The 22439-nt window shown below is 42.2% G+C and overlaps 1 long non-coding RNA gene across 2 annotated transcripts in view; it reads left to right on the top strand.

Moving 5' to 3' along the window:
• LOC311518562 overlaps positions 1-22439 on the top strand; it is a 61212-nt gene that overhangs the window by 21399 nt on the left and 17374 nt on the right. For both annotated transcript variants that reach the window (XR_014711021.1, XR_014711022.1), the window contains exons 2-3: positions 14337-14537; positions 16017-16071. This is a non-coding gene — a long non-coding RNA (uncharacterized lncRNA). The remainder of the gene's footprint in view (positions 1-14336; positions 14538-16016; positions 16072-22439) is intronic.

The following is a 22439-nucleotide window of genomic DNA, read 5'->3' as shown; positions in this document are numbered from 1 at the left end:
TTTCCTGGATCCTCCTCCCCCCCTTTTTTAAAGATGGGCACTACATTAGCCTTTTTCCAGTCATCTGGGACCTCCCCCGATCACCATGAGATTTTTTAAGATAATGGCCAATGCTTCTGCAATCACATCCGCCAACTCTTTTAGCATTCTTGGATGCAGTGCATCTAGCCCCATGGACTTGTGCTCGTTCAGCTTTTCTAAATAGTCCTGAGCCACTTCTTTCTCCACAGAGGGCTGGTCACCTCCTCCCCATACTGTGCTGCCCAGTGCAGTAGTCTGGGAGCGGACCTTGTTCGTGAAGACAGAGGCAAAAAAAGCATTGAGTACATTAAAGTTTTCCACATCCTATGTCACTAGGTTGCCTCCCTCATTCAGTAAGGGGTCCACACTTTCCTTGACCTTCTTCTTGTTGCTAACATACCTGAAGAAACCCTTCTTGTTACTCTTAACATCCCTTGCTAGCTGCAACTGCAAGCGTGATTTGGCCTTCCTGATTTCACTCCTGCATGCCTGAACAATATTTTTATACTCCTCCCTGGTCATTTGTCCAATCTTCCACTTCTTGTAAGCTTCTTTTTTGTGTTTAAGATCAGCAAGGATTTCACTGTTAAGCCAAGCTGGTAACCTACCATATTTATTATTCTTTCTACACATCGGGATGATTTGTCCCTGCAACCTCAATAAGGACTCTTTAAAATACAGCCAGCTCTCCTGGACTCCTTTCCCTTTCATGTTATTCTTCCAGGGGATCCTGCCCATCAGTTCCCCGAGGGAGTCAAAGTCTGCATTTCTGAAGTCCAGGGTCCATATTTTGCTGATCTCCTTTCTTCTTTGTGTCAGGATCCTGAACTCAATCATTTCATGGTCACTGCCTTCCAGGTTCCCATCCACTTTTGCTTCCCCTACTAATTCTTCCCTGTTTGTGAGCAGCAGGTCAAGAAGAGTCTACTAACTAACTAACTGAATGACATAAAGCAGTGATGGATTCATTTTTAGTATGTGACATCTCAACATATATTTTACAACTAATATATTGTAGTATTCTCCTTTATTGTTTGTATTCAATATTTAAAATGATAGAGTTGTAATTTAAGCATTAATTAAGACCTCAATTCCAATACACTGAGGTTCCAGGTTATAGGTCTCATGAGTTTTATTTACTCTAATTCATGTCAGCTCATTATCAACCTCATCAGCAAGCACAGACTTAAAAGTAAGCCTGGATCAGTTATTATTCTAGGTACACACAGGTGGATTAAGGATCTTTTCATCTATACATTTTGGAGGAGAAAAATCTATATTGTTTCACTTTCCATTATTCAAATTTGCAAAATAATTTTTAAATGAGTTGGCGAGGCCATGGAGATCACTAATAATATCTCTTGTATTGGAAGTAATTTGGTTTATAATTCTCTGTGATCAAATCAAATAATCCTTTTATACCTGACCAAAATTACTTTGTAGAGTTCATGTGTTATTGCTAATAACTATCATCACAGTGTGGCTTTGAACCATTGGTCACTATGTTACACAGATTTTAAAGATAAGGATATTAGAACAAGAGATCTGGTGTCTACTTCAGACAGAATGCCTCAAATGCAAGTTCAATTAATCTATCTCATGAGTAAGTTTGGGAGATGGGCACTGGTATCTGCCTTGTATAGAAATCTATTACAAATTTCAAATCACCGTAGAAGTCCAGAACTGAGTCACAATAACTCTTGTACGCCTAACCTTCTCCTTTTGCTACAGGCAGTTGCTAGTGGGTCTGTAACCACTAATATTTTGTGCCATAGAGTTCTCACTGAAGATCATTAACAACTTTTTAATGAGATTGGTTTGTAACTAGTCTATCATTATCGGGGCATTTCCTTATTTTGATATCAAACTTTCTCTGTCCTTTAAAGATACAGAGCCATTACTTTACTGCCATGAAATATTAATTTTAGAAATTTAGCCTTCTTGTGGTAAAACTACGGGCAGACATTGTTATCTTTACAATTATTTCTCTATCCCTTGGGACTAACTGCTGTACTAAATCTCACCTCTGTTTCTCATTGTGGACATCACTCTGCAAAGGTTGAGAAATATTATTCTAGTTCCTTTTAGAAAGTTTAGCTTTATTCAGATTTCAATATAAAACATAATAAGTGTTGCTGTGCTAGTCAAAAGTTCACAATCTATGGTCCCTGCATTAATGAATATCAAGGACACTACACTTCCTATTCTGATTAGAGATTGATTTTAGTGCTATAAACAAGCTATTTCCTTGTTTTGACTTCTATGCTAATTTTAATGCAACATCATCATATGCCCTCATAAGGTACCTGTCACTGTGGTATCTGGGTACACTCAGTGTTGTCAGCTTTTGTGATCTTATTGTGAGTCTCATGCTATTTAATGTTTTTCTTAAAGTGTTTCAGCTACTGGAATGAAAAGAGCATGAGAATCTTAGCTTTCTATTTTTTTAAAATAAAGTATACTGCTCGCCCTCATGATTATGGATAAAAGTTTGAAAACATGAACCAAATGTACCCTAAGGGCCCAGAAAAAAGAAGTCAAATAAAGAGCCCCACATTTAATATTTGGTTAAAAATGATGCCTTTACTATAAAATTTAGATGAGGACACACAAATTAAGGAGCATATACCCTCCCACTGAGGGTTACCAAAAGAAACTACACCATCTGCTCAAGAAACTCCCTGCAGAAGTACAGGAGCAAATCTACACAGACACATCCCTAGAGCCCCGACCAAGCGTATTCTATCTGCTACCCAAGATCCATAAATCTGGGAATCCTGGACACCCCATCATCTCAGGCGTTGGCACCCTGACAGCAGGACTGTCTGGCTATGTGGATTCTCTCCTCAGGCCCTATGCTACCAGCACTCCCAGCTATCTTCGAGACACCACTGACTTCCTGAGGAAACTACAATCCGTTGGTGATTTTCCAGAAAACACCATCCTAGCCACTATGGATGTAGAAGCCCTCTACACCAACATTCCACACAAAGATGGACTACAAGCCGTCAGGAACAGTATCCCCGATAATGTCATGGCAAACTTGGTGGCTGAACTTTGTTTCTTTGTCCTCACCTACAACTATTTCAGATTTAGGGACAATGTATACCTTCAAATCAGTGGCACTGCTATGGGTACCTGCATGGCCCCACAGTATGCCAACATTTTTATGGCTGACTTAGAACAACGCTTCCTCAGCTTTCATCCCCTAATGCCCCTACTCTACTTGCATTACATTGATGACATCTTCATCATCTGGACCCATGGGAAGGAGGCCCTTGAGGAATTCCACCATGATTTCAACAATTTCCATCCCACCATCAACCTCAGCCTGGACCAGTCCACACAAGAGATCCACTTCCTGGACACTACAGTGCAAATAAGCTATGGTAACATAAACACCACCCTATACTGGAAACGTACTGACTGCTATATTTACCTACATGCCTCCAGCTTTCATCCAGACCACATCACACAATTCATTGTCTATAGCCAAGCTCTAAAATACAACTGTATTTGCTCCAATCCCTCAGACAGAGACAAACACTTACAGGATCTCTATCAAGTGTTCTTACCACTACAATACCCACCAGGTGAAGTGAAGAAACAGATTGACAGAGCCAGAAAAGTACCCAGAAGTCACCTACTACAGGACAGGCCCAACAAAGAAAGTAACAGAAAGCCACTAGCCGTCACCTACAGCCCCCAACTAAAACCTCTCCGGCGCATCATCAAGGATCTACAATTTATCCTGAAGGACAATCCCTCATTCTCACACACCTTGAGAGACAAGCCAGTCCTCACTTACAGGAACCTGAAGCAACCTGAAGCAAATACTCACCAGCAACTACACACCACACAACAAAAACACTAACCCAGGAACCAATCCCTGCAACAAACCCCGTTGCCAACTCTGTCTGCATATCTATTGAAGGGACACCATCATAGGACCTAATCACATCAGCCGCACCATCAGGGGCTTGTTCACCTGCACATCTACCAATGTGATATATGTCATCATGTGCCAGCAATGCCCCTCTGCCATGCATTGGCCAAACGGACAATCGGACAGTTGCTACACAAAAGAATAAATGGACACAAATAAGACATCAAGAACTTTGTAACATTCAAAAACCAGTAGGAGAGCACTTCAGTCTCCCAGGACAGACTTAAAAGTGGCAATTCTTCAACAAAAAAACTTCAAAAACAGACTTCAATGAGAAACTGCAGAACTGGAATTAATTTGCAAACTGGACACCACCAAATTAGGCCTGAATAAAGACTGGGAGTTGATGGGTCACTACAAAAAGGTTATCAACTGTTGAGAATAGGCCACTTTCACCGTAATTGAATTGGCCTCATTAGCACTGACCTCCCCCCACCCCCCGCACTTGGTAAGGCAACTCCCATCTTTTCATGTGCTGTCAGAGGTGAAAGTAAGCTAGTCCGGTCCGGTCCGGAGTACCGGTAAAAAAAGATGCAGTAGTGTACTGGCAAAGAAGTGGAGCATTCAATACTGGCTTACTTTCACCTCTTTTTGCTGCAGAACAAAAAGTTCAAACTCAAAGCTAATGAAAACTTGGAAAGGGAAAACTCACGTTCACTTTTGTTTGTCGTTTCTCCCCCTCTCCTCCTCCAGCCATTTGGCCGCACAGCTTAAATCCAGATGTGACAGTGAGTTTTCCCCTTCCACTGGCTTTTATTAGCTCTGGATTTAAGCTGTGCAGCCAAATGGCTATTCTATTCTGCCCCTGCCTTGGTCTCACACAACCCTCCCTCCCCCACTCCCAGCAATAACCCTGCGTGAAATTAACAAGGAAGCCAGAAATAGCCCCTACTCCCACGGTTCAGACCGCGGAGTGAACAGCTAAATTTAAACTGTACTTATGCAGGCAGCAGGCTACCTGGGGAGGCTTCTCCCTCAGCCAGTCCCTCTGCTCCCTGCTACAAGCTAGAGGGGAGCCCCTGCAGCCCATGCTGAGTGCGGGGTTTGGGGGAATGCGGAGCCTAGCCCAGTCGGCAGCCTGGCTGGAGGAGGAGGAGGGAGGACAAGGAGAAAAATGTGACCGTGAGTTTTCAGGCTTATTACAATGGTAAAGTTTTATTACAGACAGTACTGGTAGTAGTAATAGTAGCTTTATTTTCTATATCTAAGTCATGCAATGGGAGGGATCCATGAAGTATGTAGGAGAGGTGCGTTGCTTGTGTTTGGACTGTAGGGGTAAGAAATGTAACTTACTTCCACTCCTGGCCTTGCCCCTTCCGCCTGAGGCCCTGCCCTTTCTGGGGGGGGTGAGGGGGGCGGGCGGAGAGAGTAGGACCCATACCGGTAAGAGCTGTATTTTACTTTCACCCCGTGTGCTGTAATATATATGCTGCTTACTGTATTTTTCATTCTATGCATCTGATGAAGTGGGTTTTAGCCCACGAAAGCTTATGCCCAAATAAATTTGTTTGTCTCTAAGGTGCCACAAGGCCTCCTCGCTGTTTTTTCTCGGAACCTATGTTTCTGACTCTGGTCACATGCACTGCTGACTCACTCTAGGTGTCCAGATGCCTATCTCCTACCTAAGCCCCAGAGCAATTCACAGACTGGGGGAAGATAGGTGGGCAAATGCCTATCTCGTCTGCAGGGCCTGATCCAAGAGGTGTACTCAGATTGGATCAAATATGGGTGGGGGTGGGGGGAGTTGATGCCTATCTTATAACTTTTAGCTCAGTTGTTAGGGCACTCACCCAGGTTCAGATTTTCACCTCTGCATAATGGGGATGAGAGAATTTGAACAAGGGCTTCCCACTCAATGGTGTGCTCTAACCACTGAGCAATGGGCTATTCTGCGCTGGGGAGCTGCCTCATTCTCTCCTGTTGAAGCTGCTCCACTGAATATAAACACTGAAAGAGTCATTGAGCCAAAGAGAGAGCGAGAGAGAATGACTCTAGCCTGGTACCTCCCTGGGAGGTAGGAGACCCAGGGTCCAGTCCCCCTGCTCCAGTGACTATTTAACTGTGTATACACAGTGGAACAGCTTGCCCAGGAGAGACGGAGAGCGTCCACAACAGAATATCCCATAGTTCAGTGGTTAGAGCACTTGTCTGGGATTTGAACTGAGGTCTCATCTTTCCACCTTCCCCCGCCCCCACAGGTGGGGGGAATTGAACCTGGGTGTCTCACATCCCCAGGTGAGTGCTGTAACTAGTGCGCTGAAAGTTGTACCACCACAACCTTCCCCTGCTCCCTGCCATTTTGTATGTGGCACAAGGCCAGCATCTCATTTATCCTCACAAGAAACGACTTAGGCACCAAATCTGCCTGACTCTGGGAGATGGGTTCCTGGTTGTGGATCACGAGCAAAGATACGCGGCTCCCTGCAGCCTGGACTTAGGCACCTGCCTCTGTGAGATTGGAGGCGTTTAGGACACACTCCTGTCTTTGGCATCTTGCACTGACTAGCTTAGGTGGCTCCCCACCTAAAATGGTGGCTTTTGTGGGTCACATTCTGAGGTCCCTATCTCTTCCCATTGATTGTATGGGGAGCCTAGCCACCTAATTCAGGCTTTGTGGATTGCAATATTGCCCTGTGATTTTCTAAACCACAAGAAGTTAGGCGTTGTGATGCTGAGTGTTGCAATGTCTAAGTCCCTTTGTGGATTCGGGCCAAACTTACTTGTGATGGCAGGGAATTCTGGAGTTTGAGGGCCTGCAAATGAAAATGTCCCTGGTTTCTGCAATCTTCACCCTTTGGAGCAGCAGCCAAAGTATCCAGGCTAAATGCAGATGTAGAGATGAGGCAGGCAAGCAGAGATGGTTTCTGAGGTAGCCAGAGCTTTGTATATTGTAACTGATGCCTTGAATTTCACATGGAAGTAAACTGGCAGCCAGTGCTGAGTAACTAGATGCCTTAGAACCGTATGGTGTATTAGGAAACTGGTCAGTTGTACACTGATAATTAATGAAGAATGGCTCATCCAACCACACCAAAATAAGTCAACAAATAAAAACCAAGCTTTGCAAAGAGCCCTAAAATGGTAGGAAGAAAAGCTTGGGGCATCAAATATGTCTTACCCCTCCCTATCATTTCCTCTGCTGCACAGAGGCTTTGACCCTGATGTATCCCATTGTGAGGGTGTTACTCTGTTCCCTTACTCGGTAGTAATTCCAAAGAACAGTTTTTGGGTGTGCTGAGTTGAATCATGGCTGGTTTTTCCCCTTTGTGGTGGAGTAATTGTGGAGAAAGCAAAAGGGGAATAATACCATTTGTAAAGGATTCAGTCCTCCCTTGTGATAAAGCAGCAGCAGCAGCAATTGTTGCTTGTTTTCCCTCATTTTTGCTGGAAAAGTCTGTCAAAGCATGTCAGGATAAATTCTTCTCTTTCTCACTCTCTTCCCTCCCCTTCCCCTGCCAAAGTCTGTCTTTGTGTCATCTCTTCAAAGTACACTACCTGTAAAATATTGATTCACAGCAGGCTGAGCCTGCCAAGGTTAGATTTCTTTTTCACTGGCAGCAATAATAAACTACTACAGACTGTGCAGACTCAGTACCCGTTTCGTCATTGCCTCGCAAGCCCATCCCTCCGTCTCCTGCGTGACTCGACATAATGAAACAAGGACCAGTGATGTCTCAGAAGGAAAGGGAAACTGAGAAACAACCACAAGGAATATCAAAGGAGTCTAAGAAGCTTGTAAGTTGAGGATGCAGCATGTGCCACCCTAAACAGCAGTAACAGCAGCTCTGCTTATGCAAAGTAACTTGTCAGAAAAACAATACAATAAAACAAAGAGTGCCACCTGAGACTAGGAATCTAGTAAGAATAAATTCTCTCCTTCCTCTGCTGAACTTCAAAACAAGAACACAGCCACCCCCAGCTATCTCAGTACCCTTTTTGTTGTTGAAGCAAATGTCAGCAGTGATTACAGGAAGGTAAAAAGACCCTCAGTAGCTTATGGCAGTGCTACGAAAATTGTCTGGTAGGAACAGTGGATACACATATGTGTTCTACGAAATGTATTCCATTTTGATCAGAAGCAGGACTGTCTTGATTTGTGAGCTATAAAAGAATAAAGGCATAGGTCCTAGAATGAGTCAAGGTCCCTGTGACATGGGGAGCTGTTTGTCGAGTTGGGCCACCCCTGTTGGCCCAGTGTGGGGTTGGTACACCCCATTACACAGTCATCTGGACTCCCTGTGGTGTGGGATCAAATACTTGCAACAGTGTTGTCTCAGGACCCCTGGTGGGGTCGAACAAATATCAACCCACTGCCCCCAGGCTGTGTAGGACAAGCAGTCCGTACCCTCCGAGTCTCCTGGCCAGGGCAGATAGTAACAATTAGGTTTTCTGTCCTTCTGGGTAGGGCCGAACAAACAGTCAGTCTATAGTCCCTAGGTGGGGCTGAACAACCAAGCAGTATATGGATCCTGAGCCTCCTGGCTGGGGCAGGCAAACAGTAATGGGGGTTCTAACCCTCTGGACAAGTCCAAACAAACAGTCAGTTTGTAGCCCCCTGGCAGGGCAGAGTAAACAGATGGTCTAGGACCCCTGTGCCTTCTGGCTGGGGCAGGCAAACAGTAGCCACATCTAATGGCAAATGGGGTGGAGTAGGAGAACTTGGACCCACCCTGCTCCACCGGATTCTGACTCAGGGCCCAATGTAGCCCAGGGATTCCTCGTTAAGGGTTTAAGCACTAACTTCCACTACATTCCCTGGGTCACTTCCTACCGCGAGGTACATTTCAGGCATCTCCTTGGCTGGCAGCAGTTCAGTGTCCCTGTCAATCTCTGCAGTCATCTGGTTGTCCACAGCATAGTCTGGGTCCATGGTTCAGGCATCTCTGAAGGAGCTTGCAATACACATCCTTCCTCCTCCTCAGTCAGACCAGACTGAGCAGGACTTGCTCCTTTTATCTGCCCCTTCCACTGGAAGCATGAGCAGTGGGGGCATGGCCTGTTCGGCCCATGGTGATTGGTCTGCCTCGTTGCCCCAGTGTAGGGTTGGTACACCCCGTCATGGACCCTCCCTAGCATTTTTCCTCCCCTACTTTTTTTTTAACTTGGTGCAGACACACTGAAGCTGCCTTGTCCTAGAAGCAGTAAAGTTAGACAGAGGAAAACAGCAAACTATATAGTCTTGGAAGGATTAGATTTTTATCAGTATATATTCTCATCAGTAACAGAAATTTACAGATCGGCAAAGTAAAAAAAATGCTGCTTGAGAACTTACTAGAGTTTGATTTAAGCATATTTACTTTGTATATTTTGACATGTGTTGTTGACAATTTGTCTTTTAATGATTATAAATCTCTATCTTTTTGAATCACGTCTACTGTCATTAAATAATTTCCTGTCCCCCCATAAGTTCCTGCGATTGTGAAAATTTAAATCAATAAAAAATGAAAAAGCTTTAAACACATAATTTTGTGCAACTGTGAACATTTAAATTCATACAAATAAAAAAATGTTTAAAAATAAATGTTGATATTATCCCTCTAAACTACGGAGAAAAATCAAATTCTGCCAAGCCTAAAAATATTCTTGGTAAACAACTAGGGTTGGGAATCTGTTTGGATAGCGAGAATTGTATATTCCTTTCTTTCTGCTTTCATTTCCCCAGTTTCACTGTTCAGCTAAGTATATATTTTATCCTAAACTGGTGACTGTGTTTATTCTAAGTAAGTGTCAAGTAGCAGTAAATGTGAAAATGTTATACGAGAGCCTGATTTGCAAGGTTTTTTGTTTTTTGGGGGTTTTTTGGGCTGCCATTTGCTTCATATTTATAGAGCTTGCGAAAGGGAGAGCAACTGATGTCAATAAATCAATAGGCAGAAACGACAGCCTTAGCTTTGCATGCTTGTTTTATTGGAGCTTTCAGAACGTGATAAAGGTTGTTGTGACATCCAACTATGAATCTATGAGTGGCAATGGTCCCAAACATATTTTCCTACCTAGGCCATGCTACAACTCATGACACTCTGGGGTGCACTTTCATTGCCTTAGAAGGTGACACACCACACCAGAAATGTACCCTATGTGCTAAACAATTAAGCTGGCTTCAAACCTTTTTTTTCATCCAGATTTGAGTCACCTTGCAAGGGATATGAGTCCAATGGGGAAAGATTTACTATATGATAAACTGACAATCAGGTTATTCTTGATTTACTTAAAAAAATTCCCACTGGATGTTCACATTTAAATTTTCTTTTTCAGTGGGTGGGGACTCCTGTGGGATCTCCTAATTTCTCTTGTTATCCTCTGTCCCTTCACTTTCCAAGTCCCTGCACAGTGGTAACTAAGTCATTGACTGAGGAGGACACCTTCACCCTTGGAGTCCAACAATGTCACTTTCATAGCTGGACAGCACTGCATGGTGTTATTCCCTCCCTGGCACCTTTTAAAGGTACTGAGGTGCTTAAAGATGCAGATGGAGCTTAATGGGATTTTCAAAAGCAGCTGGGAGCTTAACTCCTTAGGCACCCTTGGGCACAGAGGTGCTTTTGAAAATTCCACTAGGCACTTAATACCTTTAAAAACCCATCTCAGCTTCACACGTTCAAAAATTGAGTCAGCCTCCCGGCCCTGCCAAAATCATTGAGACTGGCTTAAAAATCTTGATTTTAAAAAATAATTTTTGAATCTTTTTATTTACCCACTGGTTCTTGAGATTTTAGGGTGCACCCGGGTCATGTTTTCAAGCTTTTATTTGCAACCACAAGAGTTGGAGAAAATTACTTTTTTTTCAAAAATGAAAGCGGAGATTGTTGTGTTGTAATGCTGACAGGCCAGATGCCAGCGCTTGCCCAGGTTGCAGGCATTAGCTAAGAACTGACAGCCTCATAGCTGGAAACTAAACCAGGTCACCTGTATGTTAGTTTTGCTCAAAATGGGTATTAGTCTAATAAGAACGTATTTAGTGTTTTGACTCTAGGAAATGCTTGTAAGCTGCTGTATGCATTAATCTCACAATGTCTGTATTCCATGCTATAAGCCAGGAAATATGTAAGTTTTGCTTTATAACTTTGAAAATGTTTGCTCTGAACTTATGAACTCAGGCATGGGAATCATACCCCCCCCCCCAATCCCCTGTTCATCCAGAAGGATTATCAAAATCAGATGTCATCAAGGACCATTGCAATTCAAAGACTTGGTTAATGGCCCTATCACACCTGGGAAATGCTATATACAAGCAAGAGCTTGTTCTGTGGACTTGGGAGCTGAATGAAGAAAACAAGACTAAGCCACAGGAAAATTTTCCAGCTGTTTGGCTGTTTGAACTCTGAAGGGCCAGCGATTCACAGGAGCTGCCTCCTCGGGCTGCCCTGAGAGCACTTTGAATGGACAGGTCACTACAACTCTGTCACTCTTAGGATTTAGATGGTAACTTATTTGTGTGTATATGTCTGCTTGCTTTAACCTGTCAATAACTCTTATTCCTTTTTCCTAGTTAATAAACTGTTAGATTGTTTATTACAGGATTGGCTACAGGCATTGTCTGTGGTGTAAGATCTAGGACACCGATTGATTGGGGATAAATGACTGGTCTCTTGGGACTGAAGCAACCTGATCGTGGTGTGATTTTTTATATAAGTGACCATTTATCACTAAGTCCAGTTTGTCTAGGTGGCAAGATAGACTGGAGAGTCTATGAGGACTGTCTGTGACCGCATGGTAAGACTGGTATAGTGGTCCAAGAGTTCACATTTGGTACTGGCTTGGTGAAATCTAGTTACAGAACACATCACCAGTTTGGGGTGCCTGCCCTGTTTTCAACAGTCTGCCCTGAGGGAGGCACTCACAGTTGTGAGCCACTTCAGACAGTATGACCTATATAATCACTTATCCCCAGGAGCTGGGGCTCTCAGGAAAATACCAAAATCACAAGAGCTGGCAATGCTGTACTTGCAGCTTCTGCATTAGGCTGCCAGACTACTTCCACTTGGGATTTATTTTTAATGCCACTAATTTAATGCCAAATTCTACTACCTTTATTCATGCTGAGTAACACTGTAACAGAGTTACTGTGCTGTCTGTCTGGATGAGTGGGTGTCTCTTGGCACAGGAAGCCCTTATTGGGTGTGGCTTCTCCCAGAGAGGAAGAACTTCTGCCTCAGGAAGTAACTCCGAGAAGTTGAGGTATATAATTTCTGCGATGGTGAGAGAGAGGAAGCAGTTGTTGATACCAGCGACACCAGTAGCAGGAGTGGGGACTCTGCGGATGTTCTAACTTGCCAATAAGGAGACTGTGAGGTTGCATAACAATAACCTACTGTACCTGAGGTCCCATAGATGTTGGTCTGACTGCTTGTGGAATAAGGTGCTGCTCAGAGTAAGGATGAGTGATTGATAGAAACTGGGCCTTCACAGTCAGAATTTCAAGTGTGCTGGTGGGTGGCTGAGTGAAAAGAGAAAGTCCTCTGTGTTTGTAGGGCAAACACGCTCTCAGATTCACAGTGGACAGCCATGACCAAAGACAGAGCCATGTTTTTGTGGCTGTCATTATTTGACAGCACTTGGTTGATATTCCCCTCTGTGCCAAGGGCCAGCACCAAGCCTGTGCATCAGTTTAAGCCATAGTGCACAGGTCTTGTGCTGACCCCTGGCATAAGGGATGAATTTCACCCAAAGTGCTGTCAAATGCACAAAATGAGCAAACTGACAAAATGGAAAATTGTTTTCTCTGATCTCTTTCAGTGACAGTAACCTTATGTGTTACTTAGTAGACTAACGGTAGGTAAAGTAAATATAGACAGAAATGTGATTTTTAAGTTGTCAGTGTCATTTTAACATATTACAAAAAGAGAAATGAATATCCTTTCAACCTACTCCCTCTTACAGCTTCCCAGCGTATCTTGTTCTTTTGGATCCATTTCTTAAATTGTGAGCTCTTTAGGGCAGAAGTTTTTTGTTTGTATGTGTCTTGCACAGTGCTGAGTACACTTATGTCACTTAAAAGATGATGATGATAAGTAGTATAAGATGGGGCTGCAAAAAAGTCACTGTAAACTGAAGTGGATAGCTTGATGCAATAGTCTCCATCTCCTTAATCTTAGACACAGTGCAATGCTTTTCCAGTGGTGGGATTTTTGCCAAGGTGTTCATATATGTGATGTAACTCCTTTTGGCTATGTTTCTCAGCTGGCAGATGGTGAGGGGCAGTGAAAATGCTGCTGGCTCCCTCCCTCAGAGAAGGCAGTAGTCATGAAAACAATATTTGGCTCCTTCCCTATATAGTGAGGGAAGGGAGAAAGTAGATTGGAATGAAATTGCCCTGCCCACTGGCTCCTCCCTTTGCCGGAAGGCAGAGGTGAACTAGTGCAGCTACTGTTTGCTCTCTACCTCTTCGGGCTGACCTTAAAGCATGCATTTCTTCTGTAAATATCTAAACCATCATCAAGTACCTAAAGACTCCAGAGAACTTGGTGAGCAACTGAAGATCTGATAGCTTATTTTTAACCCTTTGCCTGTATAGTTCATTTATTTTAAGTGCATCTAAGCTCTGAGAAATGACAAATGTGCTCTGGCAGCTAGGCTTGTGAGTGAGGGGGTAGTGATGTATCACATCCCAAAGTGGACAATGATAATTGTCTCTCAAGAATTGCAGACTAATTGTTTTCTCCTTTTACCTTTGTTACTAGATTTCAAGTTGCTCTAAAGGAAAGAAAATAAGTGCTTGCAAAACCTAGCAAGATAAAACAGTTGAATTGGAGCAATGCAAATAAATGAACACCTATCTTTAATTGCAGGAGAATGTCAAAGGCCGCATGGTTTCAGACTGTTCAGAACTGCTTTTTCTTCTGTGCTTCCTAAGCAGGGGGGAAGGGAGGTGGGAAGGGAGAGGGGGAGGGGCAAGGGGAAGGAACTCTCCACTTCCACCCTATGTCACCTCACAACCATCAAACCTTTTCCCAGACCTGACACTGAATGAAAATCAAACCTCTGAGGCATGCAAATGTTTTTTAACAGACTAGTCCAGCTTTCTTCCCTTCCAAAGGAGAATGAGACTGTACGACCATTCCTTTAGGCTCACTCATCATGTCCTCTGCCTGTAGTGGGAAAATGTCCTAGACACATACCCAGCAGCCTACAGTCTACTCCATGATATGCAGGCAGTCTCTCCGTACTTCTATATGGGCTGGCCTTTCTGCTCCAGTCCTCCCCTGAGGGGTCTTCTGGTGGGAACGCAGCTTATGTCTGAGTCAAGGATTCCATTACTTCAATGCATTCCATGCTCTAGCGTAGAGCAGAAATGCTCGGCTTGGTCACATTACAGCTGTTGCTTCTGATCCTTTAATATTTTTTGGTACTCTTCAATCTCCATTTGCAGACCAGCAGAAACAAACAGAAGCAAGGAGCAGAGCAGCTAGCCATCCCAATAAGCTCTTAGAAAGCTGGAGGCTTTCCTGTTTTCTCATGGTGATGTTGAAGGGAGAAGGTCGCAGGCTTCAGAATCCAGCTGGGGAACAAGAGGATTGTGTGGTGGAAGAAAATATCACTAGACTTGTGTGCGGAAGAGGGCAGCTGAGTGGTGAGAGAGGGTAGAATGCTTGGGGTGGGGGGTGGGTGGGGGGAGGTGTGAGAGACACCGCCAAAGTTTTTATAAATAGGGTAATGTTTGGTTGCTTATCTAAAATGACTCCAAACCTGCAGAGGTTTTCCCATCACTGTTTCTAACATTTTGAAGATGGTCTCAAAAACACTAGACATGAACAGAAATGTATAAAGAGGAGGTAAATAACAATACATTAAAGGATGGAGGAGGGCTTGTCAAATAAAATTGAAAGGAAACTAATGGTCAAGGGAAAAAAGATTAAAAAGATCCCTCTTCCGTTCCCCCCGCACACCACTACAAAACCACAAAATGGTGAAAGAGAATTTAGAGGAGCAAGGGCAGGACCACATTTTTGCTCCTCCTGTATGACCCCATGCAAATCCATGGAAATAACTGTGATTGAGTAGCTATAACCGAAAGCAGATTTTAGTTGTAGGGGCCAGATTTTGTGCTCCGATATTGTGCTGCACATTTATTATGAAACACAATGGGAGTTGCATATCTGGGAGCAAAATTTGGTTCTGAGGATATTACAGTACAAACTTGGCTAATATGTCAGTTCTGACTTCTAGTCTTACAAGGGACGTGGATGTGGTGGCTGGAGAATGTGTTGGTTCACTTCATCACCTGAGCAGCCTTTACTGTAGAACCTCACTTGCAAGTGAAAGCTGCCATTTCCTGCCAGAAGCTCAGAGGGAGGGCAGATATTGCCCTTACTCTGAGTGAATTGCCCCTCAAGCATACAGATGCAGGATGTGACAGGCAGTGTTGCCAACTCTCATGATTTTGTCGTGAGTCTCATGATAATTATTTTTCTTAAAGCCCCAGCTCCTAGAGTCAAGTGGATATGTGATGATTTCAGCCTTCATTCTTCAAGGAAGTTTCTTGTCCTCGTGGCTGTGGAAAAAGCTTCAAAATGAGACCCCAGTGCACCCTAAAGTGCTAAAAAAGCAGAAGGCAAAGAAAAAGTTTCAGACAAAAGTTGGTGCATAACCCATTGTTACCCGAGCGGATAAGTTCAGACTTCCCCTACCAGGCTGAGATAAGAAATTCCCTTGCACTCTCACTGAGATCTATTATTTTTGCATAATCTCATGATTTTAAAGCCAATCTTGTGATTTTTGGTCAGCCTGACTCATGCTTTTTGAACATTTGGGGCTGGCAATACTGGAGATGTGCCAGCAGGGGTGAATCTAATTCTATATATGAGATTTTTAATATACATTATTATGTGTAGAACTGATAGGTTTCAGGCTAAAAATATCTAGGTCTGGTTTAATATATCAGAAAAGAATCACTATTTACTTGACAGCCTGTATCTCAAAATGTTATTCAGGGTAAGAAGCTTAGAGGCACTAAGGTGATATTTAAGGGAAATTTAACCTACACAGGTGAATGTAGAAACAAGAACTGAGTGAATAATTTTTAATATTTCCTCTCTTTTTCTCTTCACAGAATGTCCACATACAAATCACGATTGTCATAAAGCTGTGACACTTTGGAGTTGCTGGTAAGAGATCAATCTTCATTTCTTGGTGCCAGAAACATGACATGAGTCGGGGTTATGAAGGTTAATACCCCTGACACATAACAGGGGTCAGCTCACTTCATAGCCTGTTATGATGTTCTGCAGTTTGTTCATTAATCAAAAATTAGATAGGTTTTTCCCAAAAATTTCATTTACACCATGACTCTACTCATTTGTTCAATGGTTTGTTGCCTAAGTTGTGTTTGCTTACTTGTGATTGGTCACATAAATCACATGGTACTGCTTCAGTTCCCAGACTGGATGAGTAACTCTTATAATTAGACTACAGGAGCGAATGGCTGCAGAAAGAGAATTTGAAATCTAAGTGGGTATAGTCTAATGGGGTTTAGGTGGGCGAGATTAGAATTTGTTCTATGTCAGTGTTTGAGCTAGTAAAACTGAATCTCATGAATGCCCACAGAAAACAAATGAAAAGGAGGGGCAAGCCTTGCTGGAACAAATTCATTTCAGAATCTGAATGAATAATTTGATTTTTTTTAATGCAGTATTTGCTCACTGGGGCAGAATAGAAGGGAGGCCCTAATCCCCATACAAAGCCTGATTCTCAACTGCCTACCATTCACTTTGCACAAATGTAAATGACCACAGAGGGGGAAGAGGTGAATAATTGGCTCCACACTTCCTACATGCCTACAAATTGACCAGAATTCTCATCCAAGGGGATGAGCCTTGCTGGGGGGAGTGTGGACACAATTTCAGTGACATGTGAGTTGGAATTCCCTCAGGAGGAGAACGAAGGGACCCTAGTATCTGGGCTGAAGTGAAATCACTGACGTTGGTTCTTCCAGAGGTTTTTACTGGGACTAGATGTTGCTAGGCATTCTTGGTACACCATCATGAAAGCCTAGGAGGCCCAGCAGTGAGAGTGCAAGGGAATTTCTTATCTCAGCCTGGTAGGGGAAGTCTGAACTTATCCGCTCGGGTAGCAATGGGTTATGCACCAACTTTTGTCAGAAACTTCCATTCCACAAGACTTTATTTTTATCCTGAGAAAAACAAAGCATGGAATAAAGATTATTTCCCTCATTATTATTAATTTATTGTAGATTGCAAGGCTGTTAGTTTGGTAATTTTTGACCTGAATCAACTTTCTAGTTTAAAACCTTATCTTTTTCTATGCTACCTTTGTGGTTTTTCTCTGAATACTTTTTCAATATCATTCTGTAAAGTTTGAAAATTCAACTGAAATTCAATTCAGTTTCACCTTTGCTTGTGCTTTTCATTTGTTGAAAGCATAACTATTCACGGAAGGCTTGTCTTTGGGGAGTTTTTTGACAGATTTCTTCCTCTCTAGAGGAAATATCTCTATGGAGAGACCTGACATAAGGAGTTAATGTGGTGGTTCCTGCAAAAAAACATCCCAGGACATATTTTTTTGTTTTAATTGGTCCTCTACAATAGGGAATTCTGGGAAGTACTCTTCCTTTGTAGAATGTGATTGACTCATCTTTGCATGGTCCTGTCTTGATTGTTGAATAGGGAGAAGTTATCTCAATAGGCCCTGAACTACATTTTATAAGTGTTTATTTTATTGTTTTTCTGTTGCTCAAGTAGTGATTCTGTTTATGCTCTTTTCTTCGACAGTAATAAAAAAAGACTGAATTTACACTTGAAAAAAGTCTCAAGGCAATTTCTTCATAAATCCTTTACGATACCCACTTGGTCACCCAGCTGCTGCTTTCCCATGACAGGGTTGTGAACACGGATGAGCTTTACAGAGACACAGCAGAGGTCTGCCACTAACTGTGCTATTTGCTGTCTTTAACACAAAACAGGTAGCAGGACTGGCGAGGAGCTGTGGTGTAACTTTCCATAAGTGTTGGACATTGCACTCCTATTCTTATCACACACTCTGCATGTCTTGTAGGTGATGCTAACCCCAAACTAACAGGCAAAAAGAAGAAAGCATAAATAAAATGAAAAGATGCTATCAAGGAAGGTAGAAGAGGAAGAAGTCCACCCACCTCCTCCAGTCCTGGTGGGAGACAGCAGGAGAGGAGACTTTTCATCCTCCAGATAGGATGGGGAGTTGAGTAGACAGGAGAGTCTGGGCTGGCAAGAGCAGCTGCTCTCTCGCTGGTGCAGTGTTTTAAGGGCTGAGCCTGCAGGTGTGCTCCAGCTCGGTATATGCAAGAGGGAGGGGAGGCAGCACAGGCTGCTCCAAGGGCTTTCCCTCTCAGCACACTAGAGCGGTTCTGGTTGGCTGCTTTTCCCCAATAGATGTGGGAATTTGCAAGGGCAGCCAGTCAACTGGGGATTTCCATCCAAATGATAGCATTTTCACCATAGACCCAAAATAGACTCAGGAAACTTGATAAATTTGTATCAGAGGGGTAGCAGTGTTAGTCTGCTAGTATCCACAAAAACAATGAGGAGTCCGGTGGCACCTTAAAGACTTCCAGATTTATTTGGGCATAAGCTTTAATGGGTAAAAAGCCCACTTCTTCTCCATGCACCTGCAGAAGTGGTTTTTTTACCCACAAAAGCTTATGCCCAAATAAATATGTTAGTCTTTAAGGTGCCACCGGACTCCTCATTGTTTTTTTGGGTAAATTTGTTAATTTCTTGAAACTATTTCAGTTGAATGGGATATTTTCACTCAGCTGAGAGTAGCTGAGAGCAGTTATGGCTTCCATGACATTGGAAAGTCACTGAGCGTGTGAGCCACATTTGTAAGGAGATTTAGAACTTGGATATTTTTAGAATGAAAGCACAAAGATCTCTTGGGTTTCCTGTATCATATACATTTCAGTTAACCATGTTGTCATGAAAAGCAGAGATATGGCTAGTCCTTATATGTTTTCTTCAAGCTGTTGACCCCATGAAACCTGTTAGCATTATTGGACAAACAATACCCCAGATATATAAGACCAGTGAGACTGTTGTTAAGTGTAAAGATTATTGGTTAGATTCTGCTCCCATCTAATGGAAGTACTTTAGACTTACACCAGTGAACAGAATTTGACTTTATAGTCATGGGGAAAAATACACTTCATATTTAATTCAAATCCTTCCAAACATTAAACATGAAAATGTGTACCACGCATCCGCAATATTAAAAATAGATTTCAGAGTAACAGCCGTGTTAGTCTGTATTCGCAAAAAGAAAAGGAGGACTTGTAGCACCTTAGAGACTAACCAATTTATTTGAGCATAAGCTTTCGTGAGCTACAGCTCACTTCATCGGAGTTATTAAGACCTTCTACTGATTATGCAGTTGTAAGATCATGAGACCTAAACAAATGAACTCATCTTTATCCCAAAGGGTGTATTTAAAGGACTTCTCACACACAAGATATAAGCAAAAGTAACATAATTACAAGAGTCAAAATCTCTCTCTCTGGCATTTGGTCAATATCACCCTAAATATTCTGGTGTATGTGTAGGAGTGGTAGGTAAGTGAGCCAAATTTGCTACGATCCACATCCTTTCCTTACAGGTTTTTGAATTGATTGAAGTACACTAAATGATTGCTCTTTGGTGACAACGCTGATCAACACTGTGACCAAGAGAGAGGACTGTGCTGTGACGTCAGGATAAAATGCCACCACTGCTATGTAATAAGAACAGTGTTTGCTCATCATTCTTCTCCTGAAGCAGTTTCTCAAGTGGTCCCTCACTACATGTGGAAGTTTTGACATGTGGAATGATCTACTTGCATCCCTCAGAGGCTGACATCCAACCCAATTGTTAGATGATTTTGCTTGGGTATGACATTCTGAACAGAGAAGTGAGCATCATATGCAGACAGGACTACATCAGAAACTATACATCTGTCTAGTATATCCATGGTATTTATATTATACTAGTTGACCATGTGCATACTTTAGGAATGGCAAATAAAAGTGCCAGCTACTCAGCTGATGTAAATCAGCTTCATTACATTCTTTTGCAGTATTTCTTGGACTCTGAAGCTCCTCATCACTGTCCACAGCCCCTTTGCATGACCTGCTTGATGTGAAGTGCACATTCTGTCAAACATTGTACCTTGCAATAAAATATCTCAAATTCTACACTGGCCTCTTTTTTCAGTCTATTTTTGCAAGAGCAGTGGCAGGGGCCTCAACTAAACCGAAATACAAAAGAGTCAACACGTGCCAATGAAAGAATTAGAAAATATGGGTGTGTTGTATGCTTTTGGGAAAATGTAGTTGGTGCATAAAATTATTCAGCATTTTCAATATAAACAATTGCTCTGAGTCGTGTATACCAATCACAAAAGTGTATCGTGGCCATAAAACTGTATTAGGAGGGATCATGCACTAACATATGGGAGTAACCATTAACCTTTGTTGTTCTATCTCAAACTTACAACCATTTCTGATGTAATGGATACCTAATTTATCAGTCTATATTATATTATTATATCTACCTAATCAATGATATTTCTATAGTACCTATCATCTTAGAATCTAAGTGCTGGTAATAGGGGCTTTGTCTTATACATTTCTACAGTGTTGAGAACACTGGTGGTACTCAGTAAATAAAAAAATACTTGTATACTGCTGGACAATGGCATGGTTGTGCTTTCGGGCTTGATTCTATCTTCATGTTTACCTGAAAAACTTCTCAACTTTCCTCTTTGTTGTGTAAACTTTGATATGCCTGGCACAGGAGAGTTATAATACTGTAATCAGCCAGAATAGATGCTAGAAATACAGTGCACCTATTGCAATGAACGGCAGTGCTTAATTTGTAATGAGAGGTGCTGGGGCTCAAGCAATTTTTTACCTTCATAACTGATGCAGCAACCCCAGAGGGGTTGGGGCTATGAACTGCCAAGCCTAGAGGTGCCAGGGCTCAGCCCTGGCAAGTCTTGGCCCAAGTTAAGCACTGCTGAACAAAAGCCAGGAGTTGCATTTGCAGACAGTACTCACAGCTCCAAGTTTTGATACCTTTTCACACTTTTTCACCAGAATTCTCTTAAAACTTTTAATATCAGAACTGATCTAGGAACTTTGCTTCCTTGCATTCTTCATTTGTATCTAGAATTATACGGCCGTGTTAATGTTGTGCAATCTTTTTGTGTAAAAATTCTGCAAGATTTTTGCTATTTATCACAAATGTAAAGAAGTTTTTTCTGTGCTCAGCCTTGCTATCCTAATTATTGTATATGGAATCAACAGATTGAGGTAGTTGGTCATATATGTGTTTCCTCTCCAGAGCTGTACATAATTTACTTTGTTTTTAATTATGTTGCTTTATTTTATGGGCCTATAAACTATGGTTCAGATCCTTGACTGATATAAATTGGAATAACTTCACTCATGTAAATAGAGTAACATCAGTTTACACTAGCAGAAGGTCTATCCCCATATGTTTGCTGTGTACTTGCAATAATTTGTAGGTACACTTCATGTGTCCAGTCTCAAAATGAGACATTCATACAACAGAGCATCTATTGTGTAGACCAAGATGGCTACTTCCAGTAGAAAGGTCCCAGGTACACCAATAACTAGAATATTCATTGTATCAAAACTGTATTCATAGGAGAGTGCTTGGCAGAACTTTGTCCACATCATGAACCACTGGTGTCACAGAGCAGCAATTTTTGCAAGGCAGTTAGATTTCTAAACCCCTAAGCAATTATTGTCATGCAGTAAAAGGATTTACCACGAGCTGCCAAATACAAAATCCTTTCATATGGATTATAATTAGCTATTGTTTGCACAGTGCTTTAGAAGTGCTAAACATTGTTATATAAAGCTTTCAACTTCTGGTTGGATCTTAGGAGCTCTAAGAGACTAAGCCCACAATACTTGCTCTTGGATTTGCTGCTATGTAGCACAACCCCTGCCAGATGATCTAAGGCATAGATGGAAATAGCGGGGGAAAGCATCGTGTCCCGCCATCTTAACCAGAAGATAGTCTTTGCCACTTCCACTGTCTCCCCCTTTTTCAGTATAATGCCCTCTCTCGTACATCAGCCACATTCAACCTCTTTATGGCAGATTAATATAGAAGTCTTAAACTTTAGTACTTCTAAATGTTCTTTAAAGTTTATATTTACAGCATGTCCTTTAATTACTTAAAAATAAATATCTAATAGAACACCCTATTGGTGTCTACAGTATATTGTGGCTCTGTGATGGGTAGTAACCTTTTAAACATATTGAGGCAGGGAATTGGCTCAGTAAATCTACAAGAACTATGAAAGTTATGAGGTTAGGGCTAGAGGTTAGTCAGGGTACACTGTATGAAAAAGCCATAGTGGAATCATAGGAGCAATTTTGCAAGTCATTGATGTTTGAGGGAAACACAGTATGCATGGAAATCACGATTCCCATGACAACCATGACAGAATTCATACTTAATCATTATTCTCCATC

Source organism: Lepidochelys olivacea (assembly GCF_965140295.1).
Source record: "Lepidochelys olivacea isolate rLepOli2 genome assembly, chromosome: 3".
Taxonomy (NCBI): Eukaryota; Metazoa; Chordata; order Testudines; family Cheloniidae; genus Lepidochelys; species Lepidochelys olivacea.
The sequence above is the reverse complement of the archived record's forward strand: the minus strand, read 5'-3'. Positions and strand labels throughout refer to the sequence as shown.